Source organism: Canis lupus, chromosome 9, assembly GCF_011100685.1.
Source record: "Canis lupus familiaris isolate Mischka breed German Shepherd chromosome 9, alternate assembly UU_Cfam_GSD_1.0, whole genome shotgun sequence".
Taxonomy (NCBI): domain Eukaryota; kingdom Metazoa; phylum Chordata; class Mammalia; order Carnivora; family Canidae; genus Canis; species Canis lupus.
In genome coordinates, this window is record NC_049230.1 from 54,297,027 (window position 1) to 54,315,005 (window position 17,979).

The 17,979-nt window shown below is 55.1% G+C and overlaps 2 long non-coding RNA genes and 1 pseudogene across 6 annotated transcripts in view; 1 reads left to right on the top strand and 2 right to left on the bottom strand.

Annotated features, from left to right (window-relative positions):
* Nucleotides 1–2,750: 2,750 nt before the first annotated feature.
* LOC119873194 lies at nt 2,751–3,517 on the bottom strand (annotated as a pseudogene).
* Nucleotides 3,518–5,830: 2,313 nt separating this feature from the next.
* LOC119876668 lies at nt 5,831–7,502 on the bottom strand. The gene is made up of 2 exons (XR_005364921.1): nt 7,328–7,502; nt 5,831–6,051 (listed from the first exon to the last, which is right to left on the bottom strand). It is a non-coding gene; the product is annotated as an uncharacterized LOC119876668 (long non-coding RNA).
* Nucleotides 7,145–17,979, top strand: part of LOC102151699 — a 90,996-nt gene continuing 80,161 nt past the window's right edge. For 4 of the 5 annotated variants that reach the window (XR_005364903.1, XR_005364910.1, XR_005364909.1 and 1 more), the window contains exons 1-2: nt 7,145–7,278; nt 13,927–14,134. This is a non-coding gene — a long non-coding RNA (uncharacterized LOC102151699). Of the gene's footprint in view, nt 7,279–7,715; nt 8,049–13,926; nt 14,135–17,979 lie in introns of those variants that run through there. The other variant, XR_005364904.1, reaches the window with a different exon arrangement.

Genomic DNA, 17,979 nt, shown 5'->3' on the forward strand with positions numbered 1-17,979 from the left:
AGGAGACAGCAGGTGGCCTTGATGAACAGGCTGAGGGCTACCCCCCCTCCAGGCCCCTTGCCAGGTGAGGTTCTCAGAAGCCTCTGAGCTTACGGAGGCCAGCTGCTGCCTGCTTGGGCCTCTTACACCTGCACTCCATCTTCTGCTCAGGGCAGGAAGCTCCTGTGGCCAGGCTGTGGGTCTGGCTCGTCTCAACTTCTTCTCCATCCTGCAGCTCTGGCTTCAAGGCCCAGGCTGGGGCTGGGCCGGGGCTCTCCTCCTAGGCAGCCATAGCTGCCTGCAAAAGCAAGATGCACAAATCACCTTCCTCACATTGGGCGGCAGTAATGGAGCCTGTGTGCAGAAAACCAGCGCGTGCCCTCTCTCTATCTCCCCCCTCCTTCCCTCATCATGATTCCTAACCTAAGTCTGTGATGCCCCTCCACCCACCACAGCTGGGCTCCCTGTGCACACCACCCCCAGCCCGCCCCAGCTCCCTCACCCCGTTGCAGTTCCTACACCCCTGTCCCTGGGGTCGCTACTCACTCTGGGTACAACTCCTCAATCTCAGAAGACTTTATTTATTTATTTTTTAAAGATTTATTTGGGATCCCTGGGTGGCGCAGCGGTTTAGCGCCTGCCTTTGGACCAGGGCGCGATCCTGGAGACCCGGGATCGAATCCCACGTCGGGCTCCGGGTGCATGGAGCCTGCTTCTCCCTCTGCCTGTGTCTCTGCCTCTCTCTCTCTCTCTGTGACTATCATAAATAAAAAAAAAAAAAAAAATTAAAAAAAAAATAAAGATTTATTTATTTATTTATGATAGACATAGAGAGAGAGAGAGAGAGAGAGAGGCAGGCACAGAGACACAGGAGGAGGGAGAAGCAGGCTCCATGCCGGGAGCCGGACATGGGACTCGATCCCGGGACTCCAGGATCGCACGCTGGGCCAAAGGCAGGCGCCAAACCACTGAGCCACCCAGGGATCCCCCTCAGAAGACTTTAGATCTCTCAGGGACCAAGGCAGTCTCCTCTCCCTGCTCAGAGTATCCCTCCAGGGCACCATGAGGACCCCTGGCCAGCATGCTGGCCTTTCCTTTCCTCTGTCCCGTCTTTCCTGGGGACCACTGCCTGCCCCTGCACTGTGGTCCATCCCAATCTGGTCACTGCTTGCATGGCTGCACCTCTGAAGTTGGAAACTCCGTCTTCCCCACCTCCTGCCCAGTTAGCCCTCTCTCTCCTAGAAGTACCTTAGGCTTGCCACCCTCTTTCAGACCTCTCTGTCCTGCAGATCCCACCCCTCCCTGGGACTCCTCATGTCTGTCACTTTCTGTGCAGTATCCTGGGACAGTCCTGCCCTAGGGTCAGCCCAGGACCTGGAGGAAGCCAAGCCAACCTCAGCAGACTTCACCTTTCAGTGATGGCATTGCCACCTTAGACCAATGTGTCATCGTGACTGCTTCACTGGATCCTCCTGTACCCCTTTGGCTTCCCTGTGCCCTCTCTTTGTGTCCCATCTGCTCTGCCAATTCTCTTGGCTTTGCTTCTTGATTACCTGAGGGTGTGTCCTGGGGTCTTGCCTCTGACCCTCAGCCCTCCCTGGCAGTGCCCTGCCTCATCCATGGCCTCCTGGACATCTATCTCCACTTCTTTGCCTTCCTAATGTCAGACCCATTGTGTCTGCTGCCAGGAATGTCATTCCCTCCTGTGTCCCCACAGCCCACACAGGGCCTCCCATCCGAACCCTACCCCACATACCCCTCCCCCAGGCCTCCCCCTCAGCAGCGGTACTCTCACTAAGGTCTCCCAGGCAGGAAGCTGGGACATGACCCTTGCCCGATTCTTCCTCCTTACCTGCCATCACCGGCCAATCTGCTCAATCAAGTGTCTCGGGGTTAATTGAGCTTCTTGGACACTAGTTTTATTAAGTTTGGAGAAATTTCAGCCATTATTTCTTCTAATATGTTTTCTGTTCTCTTTCTCCCTTCCTTTGGGATTCCAGTTACCCATATATCAGGCTGTTTGGAAATGTCCTACAGCTCACTGGTGCTCCTTCCATTAAAAAACATTTTCTTTTCCTGTTTCATTTTGGTTTTGTACTGCTATGCCTTCAAGTTCACTAATCTTTTCTTCTGTCTTGTCTAATCCGCCAGGAATCCCATTCCGTGTATTTTTTCATCTCAGACATTGTAAGTTTCAACTCTTCAAGGTTCAATTTGGATCTTTTTTTTTTATGTCTTCATGTTTCTATTAAACATTTTGAAAATATAGAATGCAGTTAGAAAAACTGTTTTAGAATCCTTCTCTGCGGGCAGCCCGGGTGGCTCAGTGGTTTAGCACCTGCCTTTGGCCTAGGATGTGATCCTGGAGTCCCAGGATTGAGTCCCATGTTGGGGTCCCTGCATGGAGCCTGCTTCTCCCTCTGCCTGTGTCTCTGCCTCTCTCTCTCTGTGTCTCTCATGAATAAATAAATAAAATCTTTTAAAAATTTTCAAATACTTTCCATTAAAAAAAAAAAAGAATCCTTCTCTGCTAACTCTAACAACTGTGTCAGTTCTGGGTCAGTTTTAGTTGATTGATTTCTTTTCTTTATTGGTCAAGTTTCCCTGCATCTTTGTATGTCTTTCTTTCTCCCTCTCTCCCTCCCTCCCTCCCTCCCTCCCTCCCTCCCTCCCTCCCTCCCTCCTTTCCTTCCTTCCTTCCTTCCTTCCTTCCTTCCTTCCTTCCTTCCTTCCTTCCTTCCTTCCTTCTTGCCACAGGCTTTTAATTCCCTTTATTTTTCTTGTATAAAACATGTGGTGACCACAGCTGGAGCCTGGGTCCTCTGCATGGGGACTTTGATATGGGTCTTTACAAGGTGATCAGTGAATCCCTTATAGGGAGACTTGGCGAACACAGTCACTTTCCAGTATTGGGGAGAGACAGCTGTAGATCTTAGGAATGGCATCACATGTGGCCTTGGCATGATCGCCCTGGGTGGCAGTGCAGTCCGTGGCTGAGGTGTAGCCATCGTCAATATCAGCCATCATCAATAGCTTCTTGGGCAGAGGGGCTGAGACAATGCCAGTGTCCCTGGTGTTGGGGATGAGGAGCATCAGCACAGAGCCACAGAGCCTGGTCACCTTGCATGAAATAATGTGGGGCTTGCCAATCTTGTTTCCCCAGTAGCCTTGCCGCATAGGATGGTAGAAGGCTTGGCCAGGGTGATGGCCCCACCGATGGCGGTGGCTACCTTCCTGGAGCTCTTAACATCCAGACTGATGTGTTCATTGTAATTCCTGATGGCAACAAATACCTTGAACCTGGTCCACTGGCCAGCACAGATCTGCTTTTGCACAGGCATAATTTTCAAAACTTCATCCTTGAGGGTGCTCCCAGGAAAAATTCAATGATCGCAGATTCCCTGATGAGCAGAGAGAAGAGATAGATCTCCTCCAGGGACTTAATCTTCATGACTTTGACCAGGGTGGCCCAGCTTGGTGTCAGGGATCTACTCCTTGTCCTCAGCCTTGCTCCTGAGAGCTCTGTGGCCTCCCTGACTATGGCCCTGACTCTGGCCCCAGATGCCATTGCTGAAGCCTCCATGGAAGCCACTGGCCCCCCATTCTGGGGCACCTGGGTCCTCCAGGCCCTCCTGCAGCACCAGTATCATCTACTATTTGGTATTTTCTTGGAGAAGAAGATGTCTGGTAATTTCCTATTGGATACCAGACATCGTGAATTTTGGATCTTTTGTATTCTGATAAATCTTCTTGAGCTTTATTCTCAGAAGCAGTTAAATTACTTAGGAACTAATTGATCTTTTTGGGTCTTGCCTTATGATTTGTTAGGTGGGTTTTAGCAATGTTCAGTCTGGGGCTAATTCTCCACCTCTGAGGCAAGACCCTCCTGATTGTTCCACCCCCTAACCTGTGAATTATGAGTTTTCCAGGCATTATTCCCACCTTTGTGTGAGTACTAGGCACTGTTCTCCCATCCTCTTAGATAGTTCTTTCTCAAAAGCCACTAATTTATGTATTTTTCTTCTGAAACTTTTGGTTGTTTCAAGTGGGATAGTAAATCTGGCCTCTGTTACTCCATCTTGGTCCAAAGTGGAAATCAGTCACCAAGTTTGGTGATTCTATTTCTTAATCATTCTTGAATCTATTGACTTCTCTCCCAGCCCCTCCCTCTCCCTGTCATGGCTTCAGACCCCATTACTTCCTGCCTAGGGTGACACTCATAGTCACCTAGGGCTATGTCTCTGCTCCATTAAAATCCTTTTCCATGCAGCATAGCCAGAGTGATCTTTCTAGATTGCTCTCTGACTATGCCCCACCCCAGCTTCAAACCTGTTTGTTCCTCATTGTCTTTGGGTTAATTTCAAACTCTTGCCTATGGTTCATCAGGTTTTTTTTTTTTTTTTTAATATTATTTCATTATTTGAGAGAGAGAGTGAATAAGAGAGAGAAGGGCCAGAGGGAGAGGGAAAAGCAGGCTTCCCACTGATCAGGGAGCCTGATGTGGGGCTTAATCCCAGGACCCCCAGATCATGACCTGAGCTGAAGGTAGGTGCCCAAACAATTGAGTTACCCAGGTAGCCCTAGCTCATCAGGTCTTGATACAGCCAACCAAACCGAACTGCTTGTATTTTCCCAAGGGGCCACCTTCTTTCTGTGGATCCTTTGCTCATGCTGATCCTCCTGCCAGGGGCTCCTCCCTCTTCTCTTCTACTTTTCCTCTAGGCCTCAGCATCCATGACACCTGCTCCAGCATGCCCTCTCACCTCTCAGGTAGGAGAAGGCACTTCTCTGTAAACCTACCCCTTAGCATGAATTGCTCTGGATCATTGCTGCCTGGATCATGGCTGTGTCCCCTAGGTTGGCCTCCCTGGGGGTGAGACCCTGGCCCCTCCTCCTGAGCCATGCCCAACATACCTGCTGAATGAAGGCATAAGTGAATGAATGGATAGATGAATAGGATAGAATACAGGACAAGGACAAATAGGGAGGGAGGCCAGGACTGTGGCTCAAGAGACTTTTACCCTCTTCCCAGCCTTGCCTCAACTTGTTGTGTGATTTCAGGCCATCACTAGACACAAAGAAGTGGTCTCTGAGGTTTCATCTTGATCGGTCATGACACCCACTTGTGTCTGCAGTGTCGTGGAATGTGTTGTAGTCATGCTGAACCTGTCCTCGTTATTTGACTGGCAGGGAAACTGAGGCCTAGTGGTAGGGGGTGGGGGACAGCTGGACCCCAGGGGACTCAGTGCATCAGTGAGCTCAAGGCCCATGTATCTGTTCTCAGTTCTGTCCTTCTGCACTTTGGCAAAAAGTGGGGAGGAAAAGGAGTCCCTGCTCCCTGTGTCCTGGAAGGGCATGGCCTCATGGGTGGGAAAGGACACCCCAGGGTGGGGGCCAGGACTTCTCTGTGCCTGGCACTTCCCCAGGATTCAGAATGAACCAGTAGGGAAGAAGAGCAGGGTCACTCTGAAGCGGTCACATAACCAGACTGCAGGAAGACCTTAGAGGAGGCTCAAGGTAAGCCTGAGGTCAGACCCTGTCCAGCTTAATTATTCATTAACCAGGAAAGTCCAGGCATAGAGTTAATGACCAGCACAAGGCTGGGGAGGAGGACATTCCTCCCTGAGGGTGGGCATGACCTATAAGAATGGGGAATGAGCAGTTGGTGGAGGGGCTCTTCATCCATCCATCCATCCATCCATCCATCCATCCATCCATCCAACCTTCCATCCCTCCTTCCCTCCATCCATCCATCCATCCGTCCATCCATCCATCCATCCAACCTTCCATCCCTCCCTCCCTCCCTCCCTCCCTCCCTCCATCCATCCATTCATCCATCCAACCATCTACCTTTCCTTCCTTCCTTCCTTCCTTCCTTCCTTCCTTCCTTCCTTCCTTCCTTCCTTCCTTCCTTCCTTCCTTCCTTCCTTCCTTCCTTCCTTCCCTCATTGGCTCCTCTCTCTGTGTCTGTCGATGAGCAGAATGCTGGAGTCCCAGCTGATGCAAGGACAGAGCAGTGGAGACAAGGACAGCCCAGAGTGGTCAGTGTTGTGGCAGAGGCAGCACAGGGGTCTGGGGGAGCACAGAAGAGACCCCCAACTCAGCCTGGTGAAGTGGACAAAGCTGACTGGAGAGGATAAGACCACAGAGGACGCCTCAGATGGACCCGCAGATCTCCTGTGGCTGGAGCACATGTAGCAGGTGTGATGTGCTGTGGAGGGGCTGTCAGCCTCTCGGGGCCCCCCAAGCCCATCCATACAAGCTCAACCTCTAACATTCCCATCTGTCAGGGATGGCACCAGCCGAGCCCACCTCTACCCTTGCTATCTTTTCATAGAAACATTAGGTTGGGGATTTCCTCCAATGGGCTGGCCACCCTGCCGCCCACAACCCCAACTCCTGGCCCTCTCTCAGGCAGTCCTGGTGGCCTACAGGATGAGGAGGGGCTGTGGGAGGCCTGCAGTGCAAGCTGAGAAAGGAGAGAGAGGTCCCCTCTTGGGGTCCAGTAGGTGCGCAGCTGAGGTGGCAGTCCTGCCCAAGGGAAGGGGGATCCATGGCTGGAGAGGTTCCAGGAGCCATCTGGTGGTCTTGTCCCTGGGCTTGGAGGAGCCATGTGCTAGCACTGGGTGCCGATGGGAATTGGGAGATGAGGGCGAGGTTCCCCTGAGAGAGGGCAAGAAGGGCAGTGCGAGGCTGACAAGAGGGTTGGAAGGAGGTAGTTCTCAGGGTGAGGAGGGGATGCATGGAAAGATAGGACAGCAGGTTGGGACTGCTCCAGGGGTGGAGATGGGGGTTGGGGGGTCAGGATATCTCCTGGGGAAGTGGGAAGCCACCAGGGGGCTGGGCTTTTCAGGGGGCATTCAAGGTGGTCAACTGTTGGCAGCCCTGACCTGGGGGCTCTCTGGGGCAGGTGCACGTGCTCGTGAGTGCCTGTTTGTGTCATGTGTGTAGGTCATCGTGTGTGTACTACAGGTCAGTGCTAGGTCTGAAGGAGGAGGGGGCCTGGAGATCACCAATGCTCCTCCATCCCCCAGTTTTCTTGCTGGGAGACTGAGCAGCAGAGGCCACAGCCTCGTCCCAGCCCCACTGGACTGTGGGAGCTGTGGGAAAGCCCTGGATGGAGGTGGTGGCTCTTCTTACTAAGATTAAACAAAACCCACGCTGGGGCCAGTTCACAGCCCCTGTCTCAGCCTGTCCAGGCTTGAGAATGGAATCCTGGCACTGGAGCCACGCAAGCTGGCCTCAGTGGGGTGGACAAGGGGAGGAGTGAGCAGGTGGCAGGTCCCTGCAGGGTAGCAGGTAAGGGCACCCAGTGACCTCAGTCTTGGCCTCCCCGGGGCAGCCTCACCCAATGCAGGAGGCCCCTGGTGCCTCCAGGGCCCAAGCGCTCTGATCCGGGGACCCTCATCAGCTTGGGGAAGAGGTCCTGGGACTCCTGCTCTGGCCCCAGGGGAGCCCGAGGGGAGCAGCTCGGAGGATGGGTGCGGGGTGGTTTACGGTGCTGGCCGGGTGCCACCCCAGCCGGCGGGGGCCTGCCCCAGCCCCAGCTTCTCAGGCGGCTCAGGGCGAGCCCCCTCCGCTCCCAACCCCGGCGGGCGGAGGAGAGGGCGTGTTTGTTCAGTGCTGGGGGGCTGGGGGGAGCAGGAAGCGGAATTTCAAAGCGGCCTCACCCTTTGTTACCCCTTCCCGGCCCCGCCCCCACACCCCAGGCTGCATTCCAGAACCAGAGGGGGTCCTGCCCCGGGAGAAATCCGCTTACCCGGAGGCTCGGGTTACAGCCTCGGGGCTCGGGGAGGAGCCGGCCCTTCCCGGCCCCACATTCCGGACGGCGGGGCACGGCCACCCGATCCCCACCCTGGGACCCCCTCCAGGCCTCCGGCCCCAGGGGGGAGGGGGAGGAGCTCGGAAGAGGAGGGGATGGGGAGCAGGACTGACCCCTCCCTGCGGGCTCCCGTCAAGGTCGGAGAGAGGGCTTCGGGTCGTGTGCGGGGTCGGGAGCCCCGACTCTTGTTTTCTGCTCAGGAGCTGACCTCAGACAAGGCCTGCCAGGCGCCTCCTGATTTGATGAGGTGGGCTGGGCCGAGGTGGGGTCCTGTCTTTCCAGTTAGGGCGGCGGGGGGCCTTCTTACTTTCCAGTGCCACTTTACATGGGATCAAATGCACTAGTCTTACTGTACAGCTTCACGAGGTCTGGCATTCGAGTGACCGCCACCCGGAACAAGACAGTGAACATGCCACACTCCAGAAAGTTCCCTGGTGCCCCTCCCAGTCAGGCCCCCACCCCAGGCGGAACCCCTAGTCTGATCTCCATCACCTCCTTTGGGCCTGGCTCCCATCATTCATATCTTGGGGATCGTCCATCTCATTGCAAGCTGTCCTTTTTCGTGGCTCAGTTTATTTCATTGTTGTCCCTTCTGTCCCTGGCCATCCCAGTCCTTCTGGTCCCAGACTGAGGAGTGAAGCTGCTCTGGACTTCTGTGTACCTGTCTTCTTGTGGAGAGGGAGGGACTCAGTGGGACACTTTTGTTTGTTCCTTGATCCCTCATAGGAGCATACGAAGACACAGGGCCTTTGCATGTATTATTCCCGCTACTGGACTGCTCTGCTCCCTGTCCTTGGTGTAGGAGTTATTATCCTTTGGGTCTCAGCTTAAATGTCACCTTCTTAGAGAGGCCCTGGCCTACCACCGGGTCTACTCATGTCCCCCAGCCCTTTATTCATTGGCTTCATTGTCTTTGGGGTGCTTATTGCCATTTGCAACCATCTTGTCCCTGTACTTGCTTTTTGGGGTGTGAGGCCCCTACTGGAAGTTTCCTGCTCTCTGAAGGCAGGCACTTCTGCTTCAAGTATCCCAGTGCCCAGCATGACTCAGAGTGGTGACGAGTTAAATATTTGTAGGTGCATCTATAGGGTGGTGGGGACCCTGCTGGGCTCCTAAGTGCAGTCTCCCCTGGGGAGGTTTCCTGCAGCCATGACCCTTGGCCCAGGAGGCCTGCCAAGGAGGGATGGGAGCCAAGGTGGGATGGGAGCTGTGTGGGCCACATTCATACCTTTCTTATCTTCTGGCTAATGGTTTGCCAACGGTGTTGGGTGTTGCGCTTCTAGAGGAGGGGGTGGGTGGGGCCGCGTTCCCCCTCGCCCCTGACTCCTGCCTTGCCTCCACCTGCGCTGCTCAGCGTTCAACTGTTTTTTTTTTTTTTAAGATTATTTATTTATTTATTCATGAGAGACAGAGAGAGAGGCAGAGACACAGGCAGAAGGGAGAAGCAGGCTCCATGCAGGGAGCCTGACGTGGGACTCGATCCTGGGTCTCCACGATCAGGCCCTGGGCTGAAGGCAGCACCAAACCACTGAGCCACCCAGGCTGCCCCCAACTGTTTTATAATCATAGGTACAGGAGGCAAGTCTCTCGGCTCGGGAGCTTTGGAAACCACTGCTGTAGGTGATGGGGAGCCACTGAGTAAGGAGGGGAGTGATATGGAGGTAGCCGGCAGTGGCAGTTGAGCCTGGGTTGGTAGAAAGAAGGGCTGGACTTGGACCAGTTTGCCATCAGGCTGCCATGGGCTGGGGGACTGCAGCCCCTGTCTGCAAGGTTGCTTGATGCCTGAGAGCAGAGTGGGGAAGGACCCACTAGCCCTTGGAACTGGGCCAGTTCAGCCGTTTGGGGGTAACAGGTTGGGCTAATAGCAGGGAGCAACAGACCCCACTCTGAGCTGGGGAGTATGAATCCCCATAAAAGACATTAGTGTTAAAAGCAAATCCTGGCCATCATGTCTTCCAACAGGAGATGGGGGCCCAGATCCTGAGCTCTGCCTTTTTGGCCAAAGGATGGAGGACCAGGGCAGGAAAGGCAGGTGCTCATGGTCAGTCATTCATTCAGCTGGATAGAGGCAAGGACGGGTGAGAGAAGCTGGTGTCCCAAATCCAAGGTGAAGCTGGTTCCCCTCATGCTGCCCTTCCCCAAACCTGGCTTTCCAGCAGGGAACGCCACATGCAAGGCCTCGGGGCAGGGCTCCTGGGAGAGCTGTGGGGCAGGCTGGACAGAACTGGTGAGCTGCACAGGACTGGGACCTCACGGCCCCAAAGAGGCTGCCGTGAGCCAAAGTTAATTCTCACCAGTGTTCTCTGGTGTAGCTTAAGCCTGGATCACCTTTCTGTTCTGCCGCAGAAGCTCCTCACACTTCCCTGTGTGGCACTGCTGTGCAGCAGGAGGGGGAGGAAAGAGCTTGCTTAAAACTCAGTCTCTGGCCCTGCATTCAGAGCTTTTTGTGGGGGCAGTTTGTGGATGGGACCAGGCATCTGCATTTTAATTACCACCCTGTCTCTGTGTCCTCCAGCGGCTGTAGCAAATGACCACCAATTGGGTGGCTTGAAACAACAGAGACATATTCTCCCACAGTTCTGAAGGCCACAGCCCAGGCTGAGTCTCACCGGGCTAACATCAAGGTGTTGGCAGAGCTGGGTCCTCCTGGAGGCTCCAGGGGAGAGTCTGTTCCTGGCCACTTCAGCTTCCAGTGGCTGCCGGCATTCCTTGGCTGGTGGCCACATAACTCTGCCTCTGCCTGTCTTCACCTCCCCTTCTCCTCTTCTGTGTCAAATCTCCCTCCTTCCATTTACAAGAACACCGTGATTACATTCACAGCCGGTCCAGACAAGCCACGATCATCTTCCCATCTCAAGATCCTTAATTTAATCACATATTCCATGTCCCTTTTGCCTTCTAAGGGAATATTCTAGCCGTTACAATCTGGATGTCTTTTTTTTTTTTTTTTTTTTTTTTAAGATTTTATTTATTTATTCCTGAGAGATACACAGAGAGACAGAGACACAGGCGGAGGGAGAAGCAGGCTCCATGCAGGGAGCCCGATGCGGGACTCGATCCCAGGTCTCCAGGATCAGGCCCTGGGCCAAAGGCAGATGCCAAACCACTGAGCCACCCAGGCATCCCAATCTGGATGTCTTTAGGGGGGATTATTCAGTCCACTCCCGTTCCTGTAGAGATTCCAGTGTAGAAGGTCCTGATACTCTCATAAGAAACCCCGGTTGGAAGGATCGTCTATTTAACTGATGGCTGCTCTCTTGTGGCTCTCGGAGCTTACAGAAACAGGGCACCATTCAGCATTTATTTAAGAAGCCCTCGTGGAGCTCCCGCTCCGTGCCGAGCCTGTGCTGGATGCTGCGGACATTCAGGTGGGGTAGACCCAGCCCCTCATGCTCTGAGTCTGGTAGAGAGAGAGATCAGGCTCCTGCCTCCCCTACCCCTGCTCCTGCCATCCACCCCAACCTCCCCAGAATGTGAGGGCACTGTTCTGGAGCTACCCAAGCGCAAGGGTGGGCCTTGTCTTCTGTAAGCCAGCCCCTCACTAGTTGCTTGGTTCTGGAGTTCTGTTCTAAGCCACAGTGCCCAGCATCTCCTGAGATGGGGACCGCGGCACATTCGTAAGAGAGGGCCTTGGGACCAGTGGCTGTGGGATGCCCTTTCTCCCTCGTGTGGGACTCAAGCAGGTGGCCTCCACTGTTCCCTGAGGATTAAGCTTTTGCTGCAAAAGGGACAGCACTACCTCCCCCCCCCCCCACCCTGGACTGGCCATTCTGTTCTGGTGTCCTTACTGCTAATGCCAGCCTGAGTCAGGATGCCCACTGCTTGCAGCAGGGAGCATCCTCACTGATGCTGCATGTGGCAATGCCACCCGGTTGTCCAGCTGCCCTGCCTTGAGACTCCTCTGATCCTGGCCACCCTCTCCTCGTCAGCTCCCACCTGCCTATGTGCCGTTTCCTGGATGCCCCTTCACCCGCCACTCCCTTTGCTTGAGCCCTCCAATTCTTTGTTCTACAAGGTTCTGCTCAGTGGTACCTCCTCCATCCTATCTTCCCAACCTCCCAGGTTAGAAAAATCACAGTGACGAGGGCTCACCCACACTGCTGAGCCCTCACTGGGCCACAAACTGCCGAATCCTTTACAACGTGCTCTTATCATCCCCATTCTATAGCCAGGAGGTTAGAGCGCTTGCTGGAAACTAAGCACCCACCCTGGCTTTCTTCTTTCTCCCAGGCTCAGCATTTGGTTCCCCGGCCTTGGGCATCCTTTGCCCCTCATGCCTCCCACACCTCAGCCCTGGGGCATGGTGGGGGCTGAGGAAATTCTGCTGGGGACAGCAGCTCAGTGAGCAGGATCTTCTTATCACCTCTCTGATGGGTAAACTTGCAGACAGCACCCTGCAGGGCTGAGTACTGATAGACAGGTTCCAGGTGCTGGGGGAGCTGAGCCAGGAGGGGCATTGGCCGGTGTTGCCACAGACCCTTTAGCAGAGGATTGAGGCCACCCCTCACTGCCATCCCTGTGTATGCCCTGCAGCAAAAAAACATCCAGTCTAATTTTTGCCAAGTTATAAAAACCACTTCTCTAGCAACACTTCATTTAATCTGGCGACAGCGAACATCAAATTGAGTGCCTTCAGAGGGCTGGGAGCCCTCTGCTAAACACTCTGTGTCCTTGACCTCACTGGACTGCAAAATTATCCTCCTTACGAGGAGGGGGAAACAGGCTCAGAGAGGATGGGTGAATTACCCAAAGTCACCTTGCGTGGGAGAGGAGGACGCAGGGTGAAATCAGGGCTTCTGGTCTAGATAGAACATTTCCACTGCACACTTCCATTCATTGCTGCCCCCACGAAAGGCTTGCTAAATGATCTTCAGAAAGGGGTTCAGGGCAGGGGGCAAGAGGGGGACAGGGGAAAGTGCGTGTAGGGGAAGGCCTGGTTCTGGAGCCTGCTCTGCCCAGTCCCAGTGGAGTGACCCCACGCAGGCAGGAAGGAATTTTACTTTTCTAAGCCTCAGTTTCCTAGTCTATAAAATGGGCACATGGTAGTTGTGAGAATGACAGACCTTTTCATGGACTGTTCCTCTGTCTGGGCCATTCCTCTCCGGCTTTTCAGAGGACAGGCTTTTCTCAGACCCCTGACATCTCAGCATGAAGGCCCCCTCCTCAGGAATGCCCTCCCTGACTACTCCCACACAAAGGAGCTGGCACCCCACCTCCTGCCTTGCCCACTGGTTGCTGTCTCATTCACTGCCTTGCTTAGTTCATCCCCAGCCCTCATCACAGGCTATGATGTTCATGAATTCATTTGTTTGTCTGTTGCCTCTTCCCCAGCAGACTGTGTGCTCCACGAGGGCAAGCATGCTCTCTAGTAGTCTGTCCCCAGCATCTGGCAGGATGCCTGGCAAGAGGAGGGGCTCAAAACACACTTGTTGCCGTGGCAAATAAATCACGAGAGATGATGCATATAAAATGCTCAACACAGTGCCTCCTGCCCAGCAATCGCTGGAGAAGTGCTAGCCAATGTTCTTACTACAAAACAAACACAGACACATTTGCAGCCTGTTTACAATAACACTGGGACCTTTGGGTCAGTGGCTCTTTGAGCACCAGTGCCCTAGAGAGAGCGCAGGGTCTGCCGCAGTTGGGGAGCACCCCTCTCCCCCAGGTATGCCTTGCACACTGTTTATTGTTGTGAGAACAGAACGGGACAGGGCCTTGCCGTTGAGGCCGGTCCTGGGAGCAGGGAGGCTGGGCAGCAGGCTAAGTGCAAGGGACCTGTGAAGTCCTCAGAGACACCCTTGTCCCAGCCCAGGTTGGGCTCACCTGTCATTCCTGCCGCCGCTCACCTTGGCAACTTCCCAGCCCCAAAGTGCCAGGGGGAAAAATGACGTTTCTTTATAGAGGATCATCCTCCAGAGTTCATGGCTGCATCTCTAGGACTTAGCAGGCACTTGGCACATAGTAGGTTTCAATAAATATTTGTTTGGTAATTAATTGATGAGATGAATGGAAAGCATGTCTAGGGTTGTGAGTATTCATCCTTCCGAACCGACTTCTTTGAAAAACCCGTGAAACCTTTGGGTCCCTTCCCCCGGGGCCATCTGGAGTGGAATGTGTCATTTCAGGGATTTCTTGGGCTTCTCGGCGCCAAGGTCACCCAGAGAGCTCAGCTTAAGATCCGCCCGGGGGGACAGGAGGGCCCCCGAGATCCCGGGGAGCCCGTGGGGAAGCTGGTACCACGCACGCTGGGGCACACCCGCGACAGGCCGGCGAGGAATGGTGTGAGCGGACCTCTCTCCTCTTTTCTCGGACTTTGTGCTCCCCAGGAAGCCGGTAAGAGGCGAGCTGGCGGGGGGCAGGCGGCGCGGGAGGGGGCAGAGGGGGAGAAGGTGCGAGAACCGAGGGGCGGCGTGATGGAGAGGCTGGGCCCCTCGGAGGGCCGCGCGGGCGAGCGGGCCGGGGGCTCCGGGAGCGGGCGCAGCGGCGCCGGGAGGGAGCGGGGAGGGAGCGGGGCCGAGGCCGGCCGCCGGGCTGTGGCTCTGCCGTGAGCCGCCGCGGATTCCCGGGCCGCCTTCGGGCTCGAGCGCGCCGCCCCGCGTTCCTGGCACCGGCGCGCGGCTTCCTGGCGGAGGCGGGGCCTGCGGAAAGGTTACATTTGCACAAAGTGCGGGGCGCAGGCGGCGCGGAGGGGCTGCGCGCGGGGGGCGGGCGCGGGGCGCGGGGCTGCTGGCGAGCGGGGCCGCGCGACGAAAGGCTTTGGCGTCGCGGAAACATGCGTCTGGGGGCCGCGCAGAAAAATACCAGGTTACACGCCGGCGGCACACGCGGCTCCTCCGACCGGAGCCTCCCGCCGCGGTTCGCGGGGCCTCAGGGTTGCCGAGGGGCGCCCCGACTGCGCGCTCCAGCCCGTGCGCCCGGCCTTGCGCCCCACCGCGGGCGGCTGTGCTCCTCGCGCCCCGGCCTGTGCCCGTTGGGGCCTCGCCCTCGCAGCTCCCCTGCTCTGCCCCCGAAGGCAGGTGAAAGGGCGCCGTTTCCCCACGTCTTAGTGTCCCCCACCCCCGCGAAGGCCGGTGTGGGCTGGGTCGGGGTCGCCCTGACCGCGGAGGCGGGCTGCCGCTGGCATCCGTCGCCGCCTTCCCTCGCGCCTCGCCACTGTCTGCTCCGCTCTCGGCTCTCGAAGGACTGGGCTGTGGCCTCCAGCACCCGACTACACTGTGCTGCGAACAGTGCCACCACCATCCCCCCCCCCCCGCCCCCCTCGCATTGCGTCATTCTGCTTCCAGACCATCTGCGGCTCCCTATTACCGCCCTCACATTGTAGTTGACACCCTTGGGTCTTGCCCAGCGCCGGGGGTGGGGGTGGGGTGTGATGTCAAAACTCCCGACACCTGCAGTGCCCCCTGCCCCACTGTGGTTGGGGCTGGGAGTAGAAGGGCTTCTGACAGACACCCACCTACTCTGTTTTTTGCTCCCTCTCTCCTTCAGTCTCAGACTCTCTGTCTCTGTCGCACTGAACTGGGTCTGTCGGTTGACTCTATTCATTCTGGGCCTTGCACGGGGCCTGGGAGAAGCCTGTCCTGAAGCAGGAGCAGTCCCCATCCTCAGGGAACTCAGGCCATGGCAGGCAGAGTGGACACTGCCCAGTGGGAAGGTTAAGAGCTGAACTGTGTAGTCCGGTAGATCTGGGTTTAAATTTTGCTCCTTCATTTCCTCGCTGTGTGCGTCCTTGAGCAAATTGCTCTCTGAACCTCAGTTTGCCCAGCTGTCAAACAGGGATGGAAGAGCAGGAAGGGCCACTCATGGGGCTCGGCTGGTGGATTTAAAGAGACAACCTCAGTAGCTCTTGGCATTGTGCACCGTGGCACCCGCTCGCCAAAATATTTTATTACCATCAGGGCTATAGAGAAGGCCACAAATAACTGGAGCCTCATGCATGGCAAGAATTTCAACTGGAAAAGCCTAAGCAAAGGGGTTCAGGAAGCAGATGTTTAGCGTGGGGCTGCGGGGTGGACCCCAGCACTCCAGGAGCAAGCACATCTAAACATCCAAAGCTTGACTACCCAGAGGCACACTCCCCGCACCTGGATCAACCAAGGTCAAGGCTGCAGTACTCCTTTCATTGGGCCCGGGGAAGCCTGGCTCCCTGGCTCCCAGTGTGGCTGTAACCCGGGAGGGCACCACCCTCCACCTAGCTGAAACAGCTTTTCTCTGAACTCTCAAAAGTAGCAGGTGGGGCCTGCTTACTGCCCCCCCCGCCCCCAGGAAGGCTGGCTTCTGGGAGCCCCGAAATGACAGACCAGGGAAAGGGATAGACCATGGAGGGAGGGAGGCCTGTCATGCAGGTCCCTCCAGAGATTAATCATGCCCTTGCAGAAGCTTTGGGCCCATGGGGTCCTGGGCCTCTCAGAAAATCATCCAAAGACCGGACACCTGGGTGGCTCAGTGGTTGAGCATCTGCCTTTGGTTCAGGGTGTGATTCTTAAGTCCTAGGATGGAGTCCCCCACTGGGGTCCCTGCAGGGAGCCTGCTTCTCCCTCTACCTGTGTCTCTCTGCCTCTCTCTGTGTGTCTCTTGTGAATAAATAAATAAAAATCTTTTATTTTTTATTTTTTAATTTTGATTTACTTATGATAGTAACAGAGAGAGAGAGAGAGAGAGGCAGAGACACAGGCAGAGGGAGAAGCAGGCTCCATGCACCGGGAGCCCGACGTGGGATTCGATCCCGGGTCTCCAGGATCGCGCCCTGGGCCAAAGGCAGGCGCCAAACCGCTGCGCCACCCAGGGATCCCAATAAAAATCTTTTAAAAAGATCCAAGGGCAAATGGGGAAGGGGGTAGTTGAGAACATCCTGTGTTCACTGCTGCCTTGTTGTCACTCTGGGGGCCTCAAGAACAGGGTTGCCATCAGAAGGGGTCCCAGCTTTGCTTCTGAGCTGGGGACTTGTTCCAGGCCACTGTGGTTGCCTTGACCCCCTGGAGCCCTCGGCCAAACACAAAGTGACAGTTGACACTGAGTGGCCACTTAGCATGGGCCATGAGGTGTGGACTCTTAGCAATCTGAGGAAGTGGGTATCTGTTCAGTTATTTATTTATTTATTTATTTATTTATTTATTTATTTATTTATTTATTTAATTTTTTAAAAAAGATTTTATTTATTTATTCACGATAGACATAGAGAGAGAGAGAGAGAGAGAGAGAGAGACAGAGGCAGAGACACAGGCAGAGGGAGAAGCAGGCTCCATGCCGGGAGCCTGATGCAGGAGCCAATCCCGGGACTCCAGGATCACACCCTGGGCCAAACGCAGGCGCCAAACCGCTGAGCCACCCAGGGATCCCCAGTTATTTATTTTTTAAAAAAGATTTTATTTGTTTATTCATGAGAGACACACAGAGAGAGAGAGAGGCAGAGACACAGGCAGAGGGAGAAGCAGGCTCCATGCAGGAAGCCTGATGTGGGACTCGATCCCAGGACCCCGGGACCATGCCCTGAGCTGAAGGCAGACGCTCAACTGCTGAGCCACCCAGATGCCCCTGTTCAGTTATTTTTTAGATGAGGCTGAAGATCAGAGATCTTAGCTGCTTGTCAGGTAGTTAGTCATTGGTGAAGCGGGAACCTGAAGCCAGCCTTGCCAGACACCAAGGTCTGGACTCAGTTTTAGCTAAGTGGCCCTGAGCCACTTCCACTGGTGGACCCAAGAAACCAGCAAGCAAGCAGTGTGTTGGAGTGAAAATCCCAGTCTAGCTGACAGGCTGCCTCTGGTAATGTACCCATTTTATGGATGAGCTAGCAGGGGCTATGCTTTGGAGACTTGCCCAAGGACACACATCCATAAGGAGTGGAGTCCATAAGAAAAAGGAAATCTTAGCCTATGGGACTGGAAGGAGTCTTGGAGCTCTTCTAATCCAAAGTTCATTTTCCAGACAGGGAAAACTGTGGCCCAAAGAGGACCCAGGCCTGCCCACCCACTGAAGCATCATCTTAGACTGCATGCTCCTCCCCAGGGAAGTGATGATCCCCGACCCTGTGAATTCCACGGAGCATTTGAGAGGAAATGGAAGGTGGACTGCGGAGGGCAATGAAATAAATGGGACCGGGCTCTCCTCCAGAGAACTCCCTGGACTCTCTGGCCAGAATTTCCCCTGCTAGAATTCTCCAGGGGCGGGAGGAGGGAGGGCAT